The sequence below is a fragment of the Littorina saxatilis genome, unplaced genomic scaffold (genome assembly GCF_037325665.1).
Source record: "Littorina saxatilis isolate snail1 unplaced genomic scaffold, US_GU_Lsax_2.0 scaffold_2343, whole genome shotgun sequence".
In the NCBI taxonomy this organism is placed as follows: domain Eukaryota; kingdom Metazoa; phylum Mollusca; class Gastropoda; order Littorinimorpha; family Littorinidae; genus Littorina; species Littorina saxatilis.
Genome location: NW_027127633.1, coordinates 1 through 16,353, shown reverse-complemented (window position 1 = coordinate 16,353; position 16,353 = coordinate 1). Strand labels below are relative to the sequence as shown.

General features: G+C 41.9%; 1 long non-coding RNA gene across 1 annotated transcript; it reads right to left on the bottom strand.

Annotated features, from left to right (window-relative positions):
• Positions 1-4,416: 4,416 nt before the first annotated feature.
• Positions 4,417-7,003, bottom strand: LOC138956038 (uncharacterized). Its single transcript, XR_011452474.1, has 3 exons — positions 6,714-7,003; positions 5,259-5,493; positions 4,417-4,550 (listed from the first exon to the last, which is right to left on the bottom strand). It is a non-coding gene; the product is annotated as an uncharacterized lncRNA (long non-coding RNA).
• Positions 7,004-16,353: the final 9,350 nt, after the last annotated feature.

Sequence of the window (16,353 nt, the reverse complement as noted above, 5' to 3'; positions counted from 1 at the left end):
GGTGATTGTTCTACACTACTCGTCATAAAAAAACTTTACAGATGCGTTTGAGGGCAGATCTTTATGATGAGGCCGTTTATCGTAAAACCAATTATATGACTGGAAAGGCCTTTTATGCCCCTAACTTATTCAGAAAACAGATTGAGTTTACATGACGTAGTGTCGATACAGTGAAGCCTACAACACAAACACACCCCAAAATCAAATTCGCAAAATCAAGGTTCCCGCGTTAAAATTGACAACGAATCAGAACTGCTAAAACAAAACATGTTTAGCATGTTCTTAGACAAAACAATCAAATGTGCATCCAAATCAGTAAGTTTTGTTCACATATCTTGTCTAACATGGACGCTATGGCATGCTGAGCGGTGTAGGTGTCAATCCTCTCAGCAAGCATAAAAGGCAGTTTTTAAAGCCGCATTAGCGGGTAATGAGACAAAAAAATTGTACAAATCACGGTAAACATTTTTACAAATCACGTTTTTGCGCCCGATATTTTCTTGTCAACTCCAAAGTCAAGGGACGAATACGAAATCCCTTGACTTTTGGGGTAGCGCGACTCTGTTACTGTTAATTTTAAGATTTTTATTTTTTATTTTTATTTTCATTACTCGGAGGTCCCATCGTTGGGAAATTCCGGTCGCTTCCTCCCAGTGGAAAGCTAGCAGTGACAGAGTCGCACTACCCCAAAGTCAAGGGATCTATTAGTCCCCTTTCGCCGTTATCCCAATTCGCCCCCATCCCATTTTGGCGACATTTCTTAGGCCAAGTGTCATTTTACCACCATATCATGTACCATTAGCTCCACATCCCATTTTGGCGCAATCCCGTTTCACCGTTAGCCCATTTTGCCCCCATCCCATTTTCGCGACATTTTACAGGCCAAGTGTCATTTTACCACCATATCATGTACCATTAGCTCCACATCCCCTTTTGGCGCAATCCCGTTTCGCCGTTATCCCATTTTGCCCCCATCCCATTTTCGCGACATTTCACAGGCCAAATGTCATTTTACCACCGTGTCATACCACTAGCGCCACATTCCATTTTGTCGCCATGCCGTCATCCCATTTCGCCGCCATCCCTATTTCGTGACATTTTGGATTGTGGCAAAAAATGGGATTTGGCGTAAACGGAATGTCTTCCTTTTTTTTTATAAGGGGCTTATTGTCCGTCAGGTCTTAATTGCCTATATTGGACATGAATTGGTTTATACGATTCGAGTTTTTACGCCCTCACGGCTTTTGATGTATGCGTGTTTAGGTGGTATCAGCCATCTGCACTTATGGTAGAATGACCAAGATCTTTAACGTGCCATTTTGGTGACACGGGGGTGGGAGATGGATACCGTCTCTGGGTCTGCGCATAAAGTTGACCCGTGTCCGTCCCGGCCCGGATTCGAACCAGCGACCTTTCGATCACAAGTCTAGTGCTCTACCACCTGAGCTACCCGGGCCCCATGTCTTCCTAGTTGAATAACGCAGTATAGTAGTATAGTGAGGCTTGGCAAGAAGAATAAATAAAAAATGGGATGGCGGCCAAATGGGATGGTGTCAAAATGGGATGTCGCGCTATTGTTATGACACGGTAGTAAAATGACGCTTGGCTTGTGAAATGTCGCGACAATGGGATGGGGGCGAAATTGAATGCGGTGAAACGGCATGGCGGCCAAATGGGATATGGTGTCAAAATGGGATGTCGCGCTATTGTTATGACATGTTTGTAAAACGACGCTTGGCTTGTGAAATGTCGCAAAAATGGGATGGGGCAAAAAATGGGACGGTGGCAAAATGGGATTGCATCAACATGGGATGTGGAACTAAAACCACCCCCACCACTCAGCGTAGAGGCTCTAAACAAGAACAAGAAGGGCAAAGCCCATACGACTCACATGCTTTACACATTTTTCCTACCAAAATACATGTGACCTTGACCCAAGGTCAAGGTCATCCAAGGTCATGCAACACAAAGCTGTTAATTCAAGACATAGGAAGTACAATGGTGCTTATTGGCTCTTTCTACCATGAGATATGGTCACTTTTAGTGGTTCACTACCTTATTTTGGTCACATTTCATAAGGGTCAAAGTGACCTTGACCTTGATCATATGTGACCAAATGTGTCTCATGATGAAAGCATAACATGTGCCCCACATAATTTTTAAGTTTGAAACAGTTATCTTCCATAGTTCAGGGTCAAGGTCACTTCAAAATATGTATACAATCCAACTTTGAAGAGCTCCTGTGACCTTGACCTTGAAGCAAGGTAAACCAAACTGGTATCAAAAGATGGGGCTTACTTTGCCCTATATATCATATATAGGTGAGGTATTGAATCTCAAAAACTTCAGAGAAAATGGGAAAAATATGAAAAATAGCTGTTTTTTAGGCAACATTTATGGCCCCTGCGACCTTGACCTTGAAGCAAGGTCAAGATGCTATGTATGTTTTTTGGGGCCTTGTCATCATACACCATCTTGCCAAATTTGGTACTGATAGACTGAATAGTGTCCAAGAAATATCCAACGTTAAAGTTTTCCGGACGGACGGACGGACGTCCGGACGGACGGACGGACGGACGGACGACTCGGGTGAGTACATAGACTCACTTTTGCTTCGCATGTGAGTCAAAAATTTATAAAAATAAAAGGCATGCATTACTTTGTGGAATGCGATATTTTTACATTTTTACAAATCGCGGTTTTAGGTTCGACGTGATTTGTAAAATGTTTTTACATTTTTACAAACCACGGGTTAACAGTAACTCGCTAACGCGTTGCTTTCAAACTTTCGGAGAGTTGTGCTAACACATGTTGTAAAGTACTTTCGGAATTTCAAGTAATTTGAGACATTAGGTCTGCTGTTATTTGTCATGTCAGAAACAGTTCTTAAATTGACGATAGGTTTTTGCTGAATCATTGAACAAATTTTATTTTTTGAAATCTTCAAGAACAATGACAGATGCGCCACATACTCAAATTTCATGTACATATTTTATCAGACATGGGTGGTATGAGGATTTCAACGCGAAAGTAGTTTTTTTAAGAAGTTGACTCATTCAGAGCGCTGAGCGCAAATGTCGGCCTACGCATAGCAAAGCTCACTGCCAACACGCTTAACTGATCAATGGCTCTTGAAAAAGCATTTTCCAAAAATGTGTGTGTGAGTTTAAACAAGTGCACTTTGAACAGCCATTGGTGAAACTGTATTAAATTTAAGGGTAAATTGAAGCTTTCATTTTTCTAAATGCATGCTAATTCTAAAAAAAATTCTGTTCAATCGGACAGGGTACATCTTTATATTTAAAACTCTTTCTGGGATGTCGCATAACAGCAGAACTAATACCTCACATGACTTGAGATTTCGTGTGTACTTTACGACATGTGTTAACACAAATCTCCGAAAGTTTGAAGGCAATGCGTTTGCGAGTTACTCAAATGTACCATTCTTTGTCTTATTACCCGCTAAAATGGCTTCAAAACTGCCTTTTATGCCTGCTGAGAGTATTGACACCTACACCGCTCAGCATGCCATAGCGTCCATGTTAGACAAGATATGTGAACAACACATACTGATTTGGATGCAGATTTGATTGTGTGAGCAAGAGTGACCCTGTTTGTTTTTTTATTATTACCTCAAATTGAAGAACAACTCATTTTTTGCCCACACAAATTGATTTGTTCCAGCTGTTGTGCCTAGCAGTGTTGTTTTGCCAATTTGAAGAAGACTGGGTGACAGGTGACCCCCCAAAAATGCACCCTCAAAAATGCTAATAACTTTTACATCTGTTGACCGAATCACTTTATATTTGGGTGACATAAACTTCAGCTACCGTGACACTTTCACAAAGGGGCAATTTTGTAGATCAAATGGTCAGACTTTTGTGCTATTTCAAAAAAAAAAGTTGCCAAGATGTGGAAGGGTCATGCATGCAGCATAGGCTTAAGTTTATGTCCCCCAAATATAAAGTGATTTGGTCAACAGATGTAGAAGTTATTAACATTTTTGAGGGTTGCATTTTTTTAAGGTCAACCTGTATTTGCCAAAAAATCAGCCTGACTGGGCCATTTCTACTTTTGTATTACGAAGTGAATTTCCAGGATGTTGTTATAACATTTAAAGATTAATAACTGAAACAGGACACATTTCTAAAGATTTCATATAACGATTATCCGCCCTATCCTGACACGCCCATCACTTTTCAGGTTGTTGTTTTTTCATCATAATTTTAATGCATAATTACGGCACATCATAGTCGAGTCATGCACAACTTATGGCGATTAACAGCAGTGTGCTAACAGTTTTGAAACTGTTTCAGATTTTTAAGTACTATTTTTGTAATTACAGGTCTTTGACGGGTGGTTATCAACCTCCCTTCACCTATCTTGGTAGTGATGACAAACACACCTGGAAGGACATGTGGCTGCACTTGAAGTAGGCTCCTCTGGGAAGGATCCTCTGCAGGCCATGCCCAAAACCGGGGATGGGAGCGAGCCGCTCAGCAATGGACAGGACCAGCTAGCTCCCCCGCTGTCATCTCGTTAATCATGTTCTGACCAACACAGTTAAAAGTCCTATTGTCATGAAATAATGTGATGCATTCAAATTTTTATCCATTTTATCTGTTTTAGTAGATGTAGTATTATGAAACCAGCGGCATATAGATATAATTATAAGCCATGCGCACTTGACCGGCATTCATGAAACTTTGTGGAATTATCATTCCATATCTCAGGCCAATGTACACCAAATTTGAAGTAAGTTGCATAAGTAATTCATGAGTTATCAGCATTTTAATGGGTGGCATGTTTTGTTTGTTTGTTTTTTTTTTTTTTTTTTTTTTTTTGGGGGGGGGGGGGGGGGTACTTTGTACATGTTTGTGTGTGTGTGCTTTATGCATTCAGATGTATACGTATGTAAGAGTGTATGCATTAACTAAGTTGGTATATAATTAAAATTCTGTTGTTAATAAATTGTGTCTCGACTGATTGATGGGATTGTCGATTTTGTAAGTACATATCCTTTTAAACAGCAAACGGAAGTATAGTGTGTCACCACCGCCCCGCCCCCCCCCCCCCCCCCCATCTCTCTCTCTCTCTCTCTCTCTCTCTCTCTCTCTCTCTCTCTCTCTCTCATATGCACACACACGCATTTACAATATACAGCCCATACTTGAATAACTGAGATTAACATAAGCACTCAAGCAATAACAGAGAGAAGAAATCTTCAAACCATTACATTTGTAACTACACAAACTCACTGTAAGACTAAGAGACTGGATCTTTCTTCCCGATAACTCTTGGCGGCAGCTTCTTGAGTTGCTGTCCGCATGCGGACTCTGTGTCCTTGATTCCCGATTGCGCTGACAAACAATGTAACACTGCCGCACCTGCTGGCCCTGCCCTGCCTCTTCTGACCGGTGGAGACGATGTTTTGCTCAGAGTTGAGACATGAGATAAGCGTACTTTGTTCGACCTGAGTATCGAAATGGACAGCTTTTGCAGAAAAAAAAGAAACAACAAAACAAAACTGTTAAAAGACATGGACAAATTTCTCTGTATGAGATAATAAAGTATTCGTATTCGTATACTTGACGGACATGAATCATAACTGAATAAAATACGTGGCTTATACCTACCATGCAATACAGTACAGTGTTAGTTTATTTATGCCATAAGGGGCAAATGTATAATGAGTTACACGTTTGGCATTTTTAAGAACTATAAATGCATACATGAATCGTCTAAAACATGATCAGGTATAAGAAAACATGATCAGGTATAAGAAAACAAACACGTACAGATACTCCGATTCACTCAATCACTCGTACTACCACGTGAATGTCACACACACACACACACACACACTGACACACGCACGCACGCACGCGCGTACGCACGCATGTACGTACACATACATGCACACACGCACAAACACACACATCTACAGACATACGCACGCACACGCACATTTTACACACATACGGCACACACATATAGACCTAAGAAATACAAAAATAAAAACCAGCTGCATTCTAAGATTCGACCGGAGAATCTAGATCTCTGATTCAACTAATTCAGTTAGATCTGTAGTTGTTAGTCAGTCTTGCAGGAAAATCAATGTCGATTCTGACATCGATGTTGCGGGTAGTAGTCTACCGGCGTAAACTCATTATAAATGAAAGCACACAAATCAAGGACTCTTGTTGGAAAAGACCTTTTTTTTTTTTATTCCGATCCTTATTTTCAAGTGTAGTCGAAATGTTTTGTGTGTGCAGAAATACAAATTTAGATCGATTGCAAGCGTTTTAGATTTCATTGTCAGTGTACGTGTGTCACTGTGACTGTCGGACTGTGACTTTGTCGGAACTGTGCCTCTCGAAACATTCAGTTAGCGTTAGACCTATGCTTTTGCTTTATTTTTATGATGACTCCTTAATTCCTGAAACGAATCATTAAGCAGAGCCTCTTTGTAAACCGCCATAAAACAAAGTACCGTGATGTGCAATGCTGAAAGCGTAAATCTGACTTTTGAGAGGTTCCCTGAAATGCGTCAACTCGGCTAAGATTTAAAATGTACGAATGACGAACACAGTACGTGAACAGAGCAAACACATTGCTTGAAACTGTTTTGTTGCATAATGAAGCCTTGTTTGCAGCCACTTAAAAGTCTTATACGACAAGAATGTATTGCATAATTGATAAAAAGAACTTACCAGAGAACTTTCGTCAAGCCAGCGGCTGCTCACCGCTAGGAATTCTGGGTGGTTGAGCACTTTGAAAACTTCCGCTTTACATTATGTTCCAAATAAGGATATCCTACTACGATTATGTTCCAAATAAGGATATCCTACTACAATGGAATACATCAATGAATTTTCAAACGGCTACACTTGCTCCGTCCTTTCTGATCGGAGGGGGGTGTTTTTTTGAAAGTGTTAGTGAATGGATTAAACATTTTAGCGGTCAAATCTCAATTTCTGTCAGAAAATGTAGACGAGGACCTTTAAAATCGCTTTTCAATGACACATGGAGGCAGCCATTTGTAGTAAACTCACGTGACTGACCATGTGATAAAAGTCATGTGATTTGATCATGTGACTAGCGTGAGGGCTGTATTTAGAACAGTGACCTCACAGCCGCGCAGATGCGCGGCTGCTAGCGAAAGGCTTAACAACAAGAAGAATCAAAGAAAGAAAGACAGACAGAACTAAAGTAAAAAAACAAACACAAAAACCAACTAAAAACCAAAGTTAAAAAACAAAGGAATACTGTACTCACCAATACAAGAACGAGACAAGACGGTACGAATTTTCGCTTATGGAAGCTTCATCAGGAAAAACAAAAACACAAAAGACAACAAAAAGCAGACGCAACACGGAACGAACAAGGTTTGAAAGAAAATGGAGGGGAAACACGCAAAAAACCAACTAAAAACCAACAAACCAAAAAACAAACATAAAAACACAAACAGATAGTTAGTTAGTTAGTTGTTGCTTTTTGGGGCCAGCGGACCATATAGGCCAAATCAGGACCCCACAAACAGATAATAATACGAACGAAAACAAAACATAAACATAAACATGAACAAAAATAACAAAAATTTAGAACTAACACAGTACACATAATCAACAATGCAAATTAGAATACAGAAACATATCCGACAAGAGGACCTAACGCATCACAATTTGGTATCATCGTAAGCAACCATTTGTTAGTAGCCATGATCGCTGACGTCAGAACGGAAGATCCACGCTGACGTCTTGAGTTGAAAGACTGCAATATCTCCTGTATGTCTGCACACAAGGAAAGAGGACGAAATACCATCATAAGTCGTTGTTGACAAGATAACGTAAGTTTGATGTGTAACAAGACAACTCGAGTCACCGGTATTCGTGGACAGAGTGACGTCATAAGCCAACCATGACTCATAGGGTCTTTCCCCTCAACATTGCTTTACGTTGCTATGCATGGCTCATATGCCGTCATCATAAGCAACCCTACCTGCCTTGTTCTGCTAGTCTGAAAAATGGTACGTGACGTACAGCCCAGTTGAAACTGTCAATGTGTATGCATAACTTACAAGCGGTGGATTTCTCTGCTGTAACTGGAGCATGCAAACGATTAGACGCCAGGATGGGGGTGGGAGGGTGTGTGTGTTTGGGGGGGGAAGGGGGGTATTAGGGAATCAGGAATCGGGGGGGGGGGGGTTACACTACCCGTCTTGTTCAGCTATCGTGATTCATCGTAAATGCAGGCCTCACTAACTCTGTCAGTTTTTAATGCGTAACCTACACATCATCATCATCCTCATCCTCATCATCATCATCATCATCATCATCATCACCATCATCATCATCATCATCATCATCATCATCATCATCATCATCATCATCATCATCATCATCATCATCATCATCATCATCATCATCATCTCCCTCTCTCTATTAAAAGGCTTGAACAAAGTCTGGACGTAACTGTTGATTCATACATCTATGAGAAAATGCTGTCGTCCCATATGTTCTCTCGTTGTGATATCGAAGTACTGGTCGTAAATTAAGGTTCTGTGTGCACGCATTATCTGTTACGCCAACTGCGATAGGAGATAGTTTGCACAGTTTGTCATCTGTTTGAGAGGTTTTGACACGTTCGCTGTCAAACAAAGTCTGCTTGGGGAGGAGCGTTTAGTTCGTTGGTGTTAATCTGCATGTAGATGCACGTGAACCAATGTAGGAAAATACGGTTACTCGTGTATGTGTTGTGGAGAGCGAGCGAGCGAGTGAGAGAGAGAGAGAGAGAGAGAGAGAGAGAGAGAGAGAGAGAGAGAGAGGGGGGTTCAGATCAAGAGAGTAAGAGATATACACAGACAGACAGACAGACAGACAGAGACATAGACAGAGACAGAGGGACAGAGACAGGGAGAGAGAGAATGAGACACATTCACGCCCACACATACAAACATAGACATGTATAGAAACACACTAGCACAGGCTGCGACACAAGGACGCAGACAGACAGAATGACAGACAGACTAACAGAGAGACAGAGAGACAGACAGACATACAGACGAACAGACAGAAAAAAAGACAGAAAGACAGACAGACAGACAGACAGACAAACAGACAGACAGACAAACAGACAGACAGATAGACAGGTAGACGTATATATTTTTCCCCAACTACTCCTAAACCCTTACGTCTACATATATTCCAACTAATTCTGCAACCCGCCTTGCTCTCACTATTCGTGTTCACAGACTTTTAACCCCTCCAAAATGACAATGCCATGGTGGACAAAATAAAACCTAGTGAGTTCCTCAATGGCATCGTGGGGACTCAAACTGTGTCGGCCTTTTTCAACATGTTCCTTCTGTTAATGAAGTTCTTTTTCACGGCGACACTCAGTCTCAACGACCAGGGAAGAACTTGCTGTGCGCTGAGCGGCAACACTCGACAGTGGGAAATGGTAATGTTAAGCAAACACTCCTCATGATGAAGATTTGAATGCTGTTTGGTGTTCTGGGTGAGGGTTATGTTGTGTCCTTTTATGTGTCTTTTCTGTTTCGGTCTTTCTGTTTGTATCTTTGTTTCTCTATCCCTGTCCCTGTCTCAGAGCCCTCTCTTGTGTGTATATATGTATGTGTGTGTGTGTGTGTGTGTGTGTGTGTGTGTGTGTGTTTGTGTGTGTGTGTGTGTGTGTGTGTGTGTGTGTGTGTGTGTGTGTGCGTGTGTGTGTGTGTGTATCAGTGTTTGAATTATAGTTGTAGTTGGTTTGCTTCGCTTTTTCTGCATTTTATGACCCGCCATTGACATTATTTTTCAGTAAAAGTCATGAGATTTAATTCTCACACAGAAAAAAAATCACAACAGCAAAATAATACTTGTTTAAATTTTAATTCTAAAATTGTAAAATGTAAATACGTACACTTGGAATGTTCAGAACGAAACTATCCGTGCATTGACTGCTTCCAATGCGTGCAAACAGCAACACACAGTAAACTCTCCCAGAAACTTAGGAGAATGGCCTTCTCTTGTAAACGATCATTTTCTCTAGTTCCGATCTGGCCCGGCCTTTACACGGGATAAAACTATCCCGCTTCCACTTGGACCTTTAGCACAACTCAAGAGACTGGGTGTTGTTTGTGTAGAGTGGGGTTTTTAATGAGCAATTTCCTAACGGACACGAGTGACTGCTGATAAATTAATTCATTCAAGTAAATTCTCACTTTACACAGAAAGCAGCCAGGGTGCTGAATGTTGGTATGTGTCCAAACTGCGAGATGTCCTTACACATGCCATGCCAATTTTGAGATAATAAGCCAACCTATTTTCACGGGTAAGGCTGTGCCTTTAAGCTCATGCTAGCACCCAGGAACTTGGAGACTGTCCTTTTCGGTTAACCATTTGACGACCAGCGTGCCGGAACCGGTGACTCAAGGGGACACATCATCAACCGTTTTGCTTCTCATTTTTCTTCGTAGCTCTCCGTTTTAGCCGCGGTGCTGGTATTCGTGTCTTTTCTGCTCTCTCTTCCCCCCCCCCCCCCCTTTTTTTTTTTTGGTCCCCAACAGAGAGAGAGAGAGAGAGAGAGAGAGAGAGAGAGAGAGAGAGAGAGAGAGAGAGAGAGAGAGAGAGAGAGAGAGAGAGAGAGAGAGAGAGAGAGAGAGAGAGAGAGAGAGAGAGAGAGAGAGAGCGGTAGCGACGACGAGATTCTCTTTTTTATTTGGGCTGGTTTCCCTTGCACCCGTCTGATTTTAAGGTACCGTCATTCCCGTGGATACGATCATGTTCACCACCACAGAGCTGTCCTGGTTTTCACGGGATGTTATGAGCATCCTTTCACTTGCCCACATACTAAATATTAACAGCGTGGCTGCATCCTGTGCATAGCAGGACATGTTTAAGTTGAGGGGACGTTTCCTATTACATTTATTGTTCTGCGTTACTGGATACTTTGTTGTTGTTGCATTTTTTATCTTTGCCTTTTTGGGTCTCTTTGTCATTCTGTCTAGTATTTGTCTCAATGAACAGACTATTATGTAGTAACCTGCTTGCTGTTTGTTTCTCTGTCTGTCCGATTATTCACCCCGGTTTCTTCATCTGTTTGTCCATCCTCAGTCACCAACTAGACCTCTCCCCAGCGCTTCATTTTCTGTCTGAGGCTATCTTCACACCGGTTTCTTCATCTGTTTGTCCATCCTCAGTCACCAACTAGATCTCTCCCCAACGCTTCGTTGTCTGTCTGAGGCTATCTTCACACCGGTTTCTTCATCTGTTTGTCCATCCTCAGTCACCAACTAGATCTCTCCCCAACGCTTCGTTGTCTGTCTGAGGCATAGACCAAATAAATGGTCTATGGTCTGAGGCTATATTCACACCGGTTTCTTCATCAGTCTGTCCATCCCCAGTCTCCAACTAGGCCTCTCCCCAGCGCTTCGTTGTCTGTCTGAGGCTATATTCACACCGGTTTTTTCATCAGTCTGTCCATCCCCAGTCTCCAACTAGGCCTCTCCCCAGCGCTTCGTTGTCTGTCTGAGGCTATATTCACACCGGTTTCTTCATCAGTCTGTCCATCCCCAGTCTCCAACTAGACCTCTCCCCAGCGCTTCGTTGTCTGTCTGAGGCTATCTTCACACCGGTTTCTTCATCAGTCTGTCCATTCCCAGTCACCAACTAGGCCTCTCCCCAGCGCTTCGTTGTCTGTCTGAGGCTATATTCACACCGGTTTATTCATCTGTCTGTCCATCCTCAGTCTCCAACTAGGCCTCTCCCCAGCGCTTCGTTGTCTGTCTGAGGCTATATTCACACCGGTTTATTCATCTGTCTGTCCATCCTCTGTCTCCAACTAGGCCTCTCCCCAGCGCTTCGTTGTCTGTCCGTGTGTCTGTTTTTTTGTGCTCCTGCAATCGTACCGTTTTTCTTCCAGATCTCCAACCGTCCCCTCTTCATCCCTCCTATTGCCTCTCTCGCCGAAATTAAAATCAAACACAACCAGATGGCTTCTCTGTATTCTCTGCCCACCCCCCCTCTCCACCACCCCTCCCCCGCCTTTTTTTCCTCTTCCTCTCCCCGTCCCCCAGTCTCTCTCTACCCCCCCCCCCCCCACACACACACACACACACTCGCTCTTATTGCTCCATCTCCCCTATTCCGTTACCCCTGCCCCCCTCCCTGTTCCCCTCCCTTCTCAACATTATTGCTCCATCTCCTTGCCCGCTCCCCTCCTCCGTAACCTCCTCCCCCCCCCCGCACCCCCGATCTCGCCATGTCCCCCACCCCCTCGCGCGAATTTAATCAAATCGCGTATTGTGTTTGCGGGGCAAGGTTCTACACCCCTCTTTTTAGCGTGCGCGCCTTTCGGTTTGTCTTGGAAGTTTGTAGTATTGTTAAATCCTGCACGGGACGAAATTGACCACTCGCCTTTAATCTTGACCGCCAGTGGTCAGCGAGAGAGGGACAGAGATAGAGATTTGCTGGGTGTGGAGATGGACAATGATAGAGGTTAATGATGATGAACTTGGAAGCTGGGGATTTTTTTTTTAAAGGAACAGATTTGAGAACTGGTTGTTGAGTGTGACATTTGGGTTATCTACAGTGGCGTTTCAAGCGTGCAGAATGTTGTTTCTCTTCAACAAAGTAATTGTTTTAAACAAAGTCAAATAAGACAAAATAAATTATAGAATGAAAAACAAAAGAGTTAACTAAACTAAAATATATTCAACGAAAGTAAGAAAAATCAGAGACAATTAAAATTAATAACATTAAAAGGAACGCCCGATCTTTTCATTCATTAAACAAATGAACAATCTCACGATGAAAAACAACGACACTATTTTTTTTTATCAAATTAATTCATAAACAATACCAATGTCCAAAGAGAGGAGAGAAGCAGTTGATTCTTGAAATGTGATCAAGTGGAGGGATGATCTTGTCCCATGTAAAGGCCAGGTCTGTGATCGTGAGTCGACATTTTCTCACGAGAAGGAATGTGTCTGCAAAAGATACAATGCTTATATATACACACACACACGCACACATACACACACACACACACACACACACACACACATACACACACACGCACACACAGACACAGACACACACACACACACACACACACACACACACACACACACACACACACACACTCACTCGCACGCACGCGCACGCACACAGAGACACAGAAACACACACTGGCACACACACGCAGAAACACACAATCACAATACACACGCACAAACACACAAACAAACACACACACACACGCACACACACACACACACACACATTCACTCGCACGCACGCACGCACGCACACGCACACACAGACACAGACACACACACACACACACAGACACACACACACACACACACACACACACACACACACGCACACACACACAAGACAACTCCGCATACATTCAAATCTGAGAGAACCGAAAAACAAGTCGCGTACGGCGAAAATACAATATTTAGTCAAGTAGCTAGCTGTCGAACTCACAGAATGAAACTGAACGCAATGCCATTTTTCAGCAAGACCGTATACTCGTAGCATCGTCAGTCCACCGCTCATGGCAAAGGCAGTGAAATTGACAAGAAGAGCGGGGTATTAGTTGCGCTAAGAAGGATAGCACGCTTTTCTGTACCTCTCTTTGTTTTAACTTTCTGAGCGTGTTTTTAATCCAAACATATCATATCTATATGTTTTTGGAATCAGGAACCGACAAGGAATAAGATGAAAGTGTTTTTAAATTGATTTGGACAATTTAATTTTGATAATAATTTTTATATATTTAATTTTCAGAGCTTGTTTTTAATCCGAATATAACATATTTATATGTTTTTGGAATCAGCAAATGATGGAGAATAAGATAAACGTAAATTTGGATCGTTTTATAAATTGTTATTTTTTTTTACAATTTTCAGATTTTTAATGACCAAAGTCATTGATTAATTTTTAAGCCACCAAGCTGAAATGCAATACCGAAGTCCGGGCTTCGTCGAAGATTACTTGACCAAAATGTCAACCAATTTGGTTGAAAAATGAGGGCGTGACAGTGCTGCCTCAACTTTCACGAAAAGCCGGATATGACGTTATCAAAGACATTTATCAAAAAAATGAAAAAAACGTATGGGGATTTTATACCCAGAAACTCTCATGTCAAATTTCATAAAGATCGGTCCAGTAGTTTAGTCTGAATCGCTCTACACACACACACACAGACACACACACACACGCACACACGCACATACACCACGACCCTCGTTTCGATTCCCCCTCGATGTTAAAATATTTAGTCAAAACTTGACTAAATATAACAAGTCGCGTAAGGCGAAAATACAATATTTAGTCAAGTAGCTGTCGAACTCACAGAATGAAACTGAACGCAATGCCATTTTTCTGCAAGACCGTATACTCGTAGCATCGTCAGTCCACCGCTCATGGCAAAGGCAGTGAAATTGACAAGAAGAGCAGAGTAGTAGTTGCGCTAAGAAGGATAGCACGCTTTTCTGTACCTCTCTTTGTTTTAACTTTCTGAGCGTGTTTTTAATCCAAACATATCATATCTATATGTTTTTGGAATCAGGAACCGACAAGGAATAAGATGAAAGTGTTTTTAAATTGATTTCGACAATTTAATTTTGATAATAATTTTTATATATTTAATTTTCAGAGCTTGTTTTTAATCCAAATATAACATATTTATATGTTTTTGGAATCAGCAAATGATGGAGAATAAGATAAACGTAAATTTGGATCGTTTTGTAAATTTTTAATTTTTTTTTACAATTTTCAGATTTGTAATGACCAAAGTCATTAATTAATTTTTAAGCCACCAAGCTGAAATGCAATACCGAAGTCCGGGCTTCGTCGAAGATTACTTGACCGTAATTTCAACCAATTTGGTTGAAAAATGAGGGCGTGACAGTGCCGCCTCAACTTTCACGAAAAGTCGGATATGACGTCATCAAAGACATTTATCAAAAAAATGAAAAAAACGTTCGGGGATTTCATACCCAGGAACTCTCATGTCAAATTTCATAAAGATCGGTCCAGTAGTTTAGTCTGAATCGCTCTACACACACACACAGACACACACACACACACACGCACGCACATACACCACGACCCTCGTTTCGATTCCCCCTCGATGTTAAAATATTTAGTCAAAACTTGACTAAATATAAAAACCAACATAAAGGTAAAACATTGGACGAATTTGCTTACTCTTCTTGATCTTTAACCAACAACCAAACGCTCCTTCAAAATTCAGAAGAAAAAAACAGTCTTTGGACCAATACACGCTCGCACAGCTATTCATACCCGTTTCTGAAACCGTTCTTCTAGAAATGGCACTGGATGATCTTAACTATGTTTACTGTGTGTCGATCCGACCACAACCACCACGACTATCCTTGAGCGAGAGCAAACACTCGTGCTGCAGGTCTTGTCAGGTAAAGCCTAATCACAGATTATCACCCCATTGATCACTCCCAATTATTTGCCTCTCTTTTACCTGGGCAAGAATAAAGGGAGGAGGCAGAAAGGATGGAGAAGAGGAGGAGGGATGGGAGGGGAGGAGATGTGAGTGTTTTTCCCTATTGATTACTTCCAGGTATTCCTGTCTATTTTATCCGCAAAAGACTAAAGGGAGGAAGAAGAAGAGAAGGAGGAAATGAAGGAGGAAGAGAGTTGGAAGAGGAGGAGGAAGAGGAGGAGGAAGAGGAGGAGGAAGAGAATGAAGAGGAAGTGACAGAGATGAAGCAATTGGAGGGGAGGAGCTAACATTTAGAGTGTTTTGCCCATTTGATTACTTCCAGGTATTTTCGTCTCTTTTACCTGCAAAAGAATAAAGGGAGGAAAAAGAGGAAGAAGAGGAAGAGAAGGAGAAGGAGGAGAAGGAATGGGAGAGGAGGAGCTGAGAGTGTTTTGCCCAACTGATTACTTCCAGTTATTTCCGTTTAGTTTACATGCACAAGAATAAAGAGAGGAGGAAGAGGAAGAGAAGGAGGAAGAGAAGGAGGAAGAGAAGGAGGAGGAAGTGACAGCGATGATGGAATGGGAGAGAAGGAGCTAAGAGTGTTTTGCCCAATTGATACTTCCAGGTATGCCAGTCTCTTTTACATGCAAAAGAATAAAAGGAGGAAGAAGAGGAAGAGGAGGAGAAGGAGGATGGTAGGAGTGACAAAAAGCGGTTCACCCCATCGATCACTTGAAATTATTTACGTCTCTCCTACCTGGATAAGAATGAAAGAAAGGAGGAAGACAAACAGGAAGAGGAAAAGTGGGCAACAGCGGTTCACCATATTGATCAATTCTAGTTATTTGTCTCTCAGGTCTTTTACTTGTGAAAGAA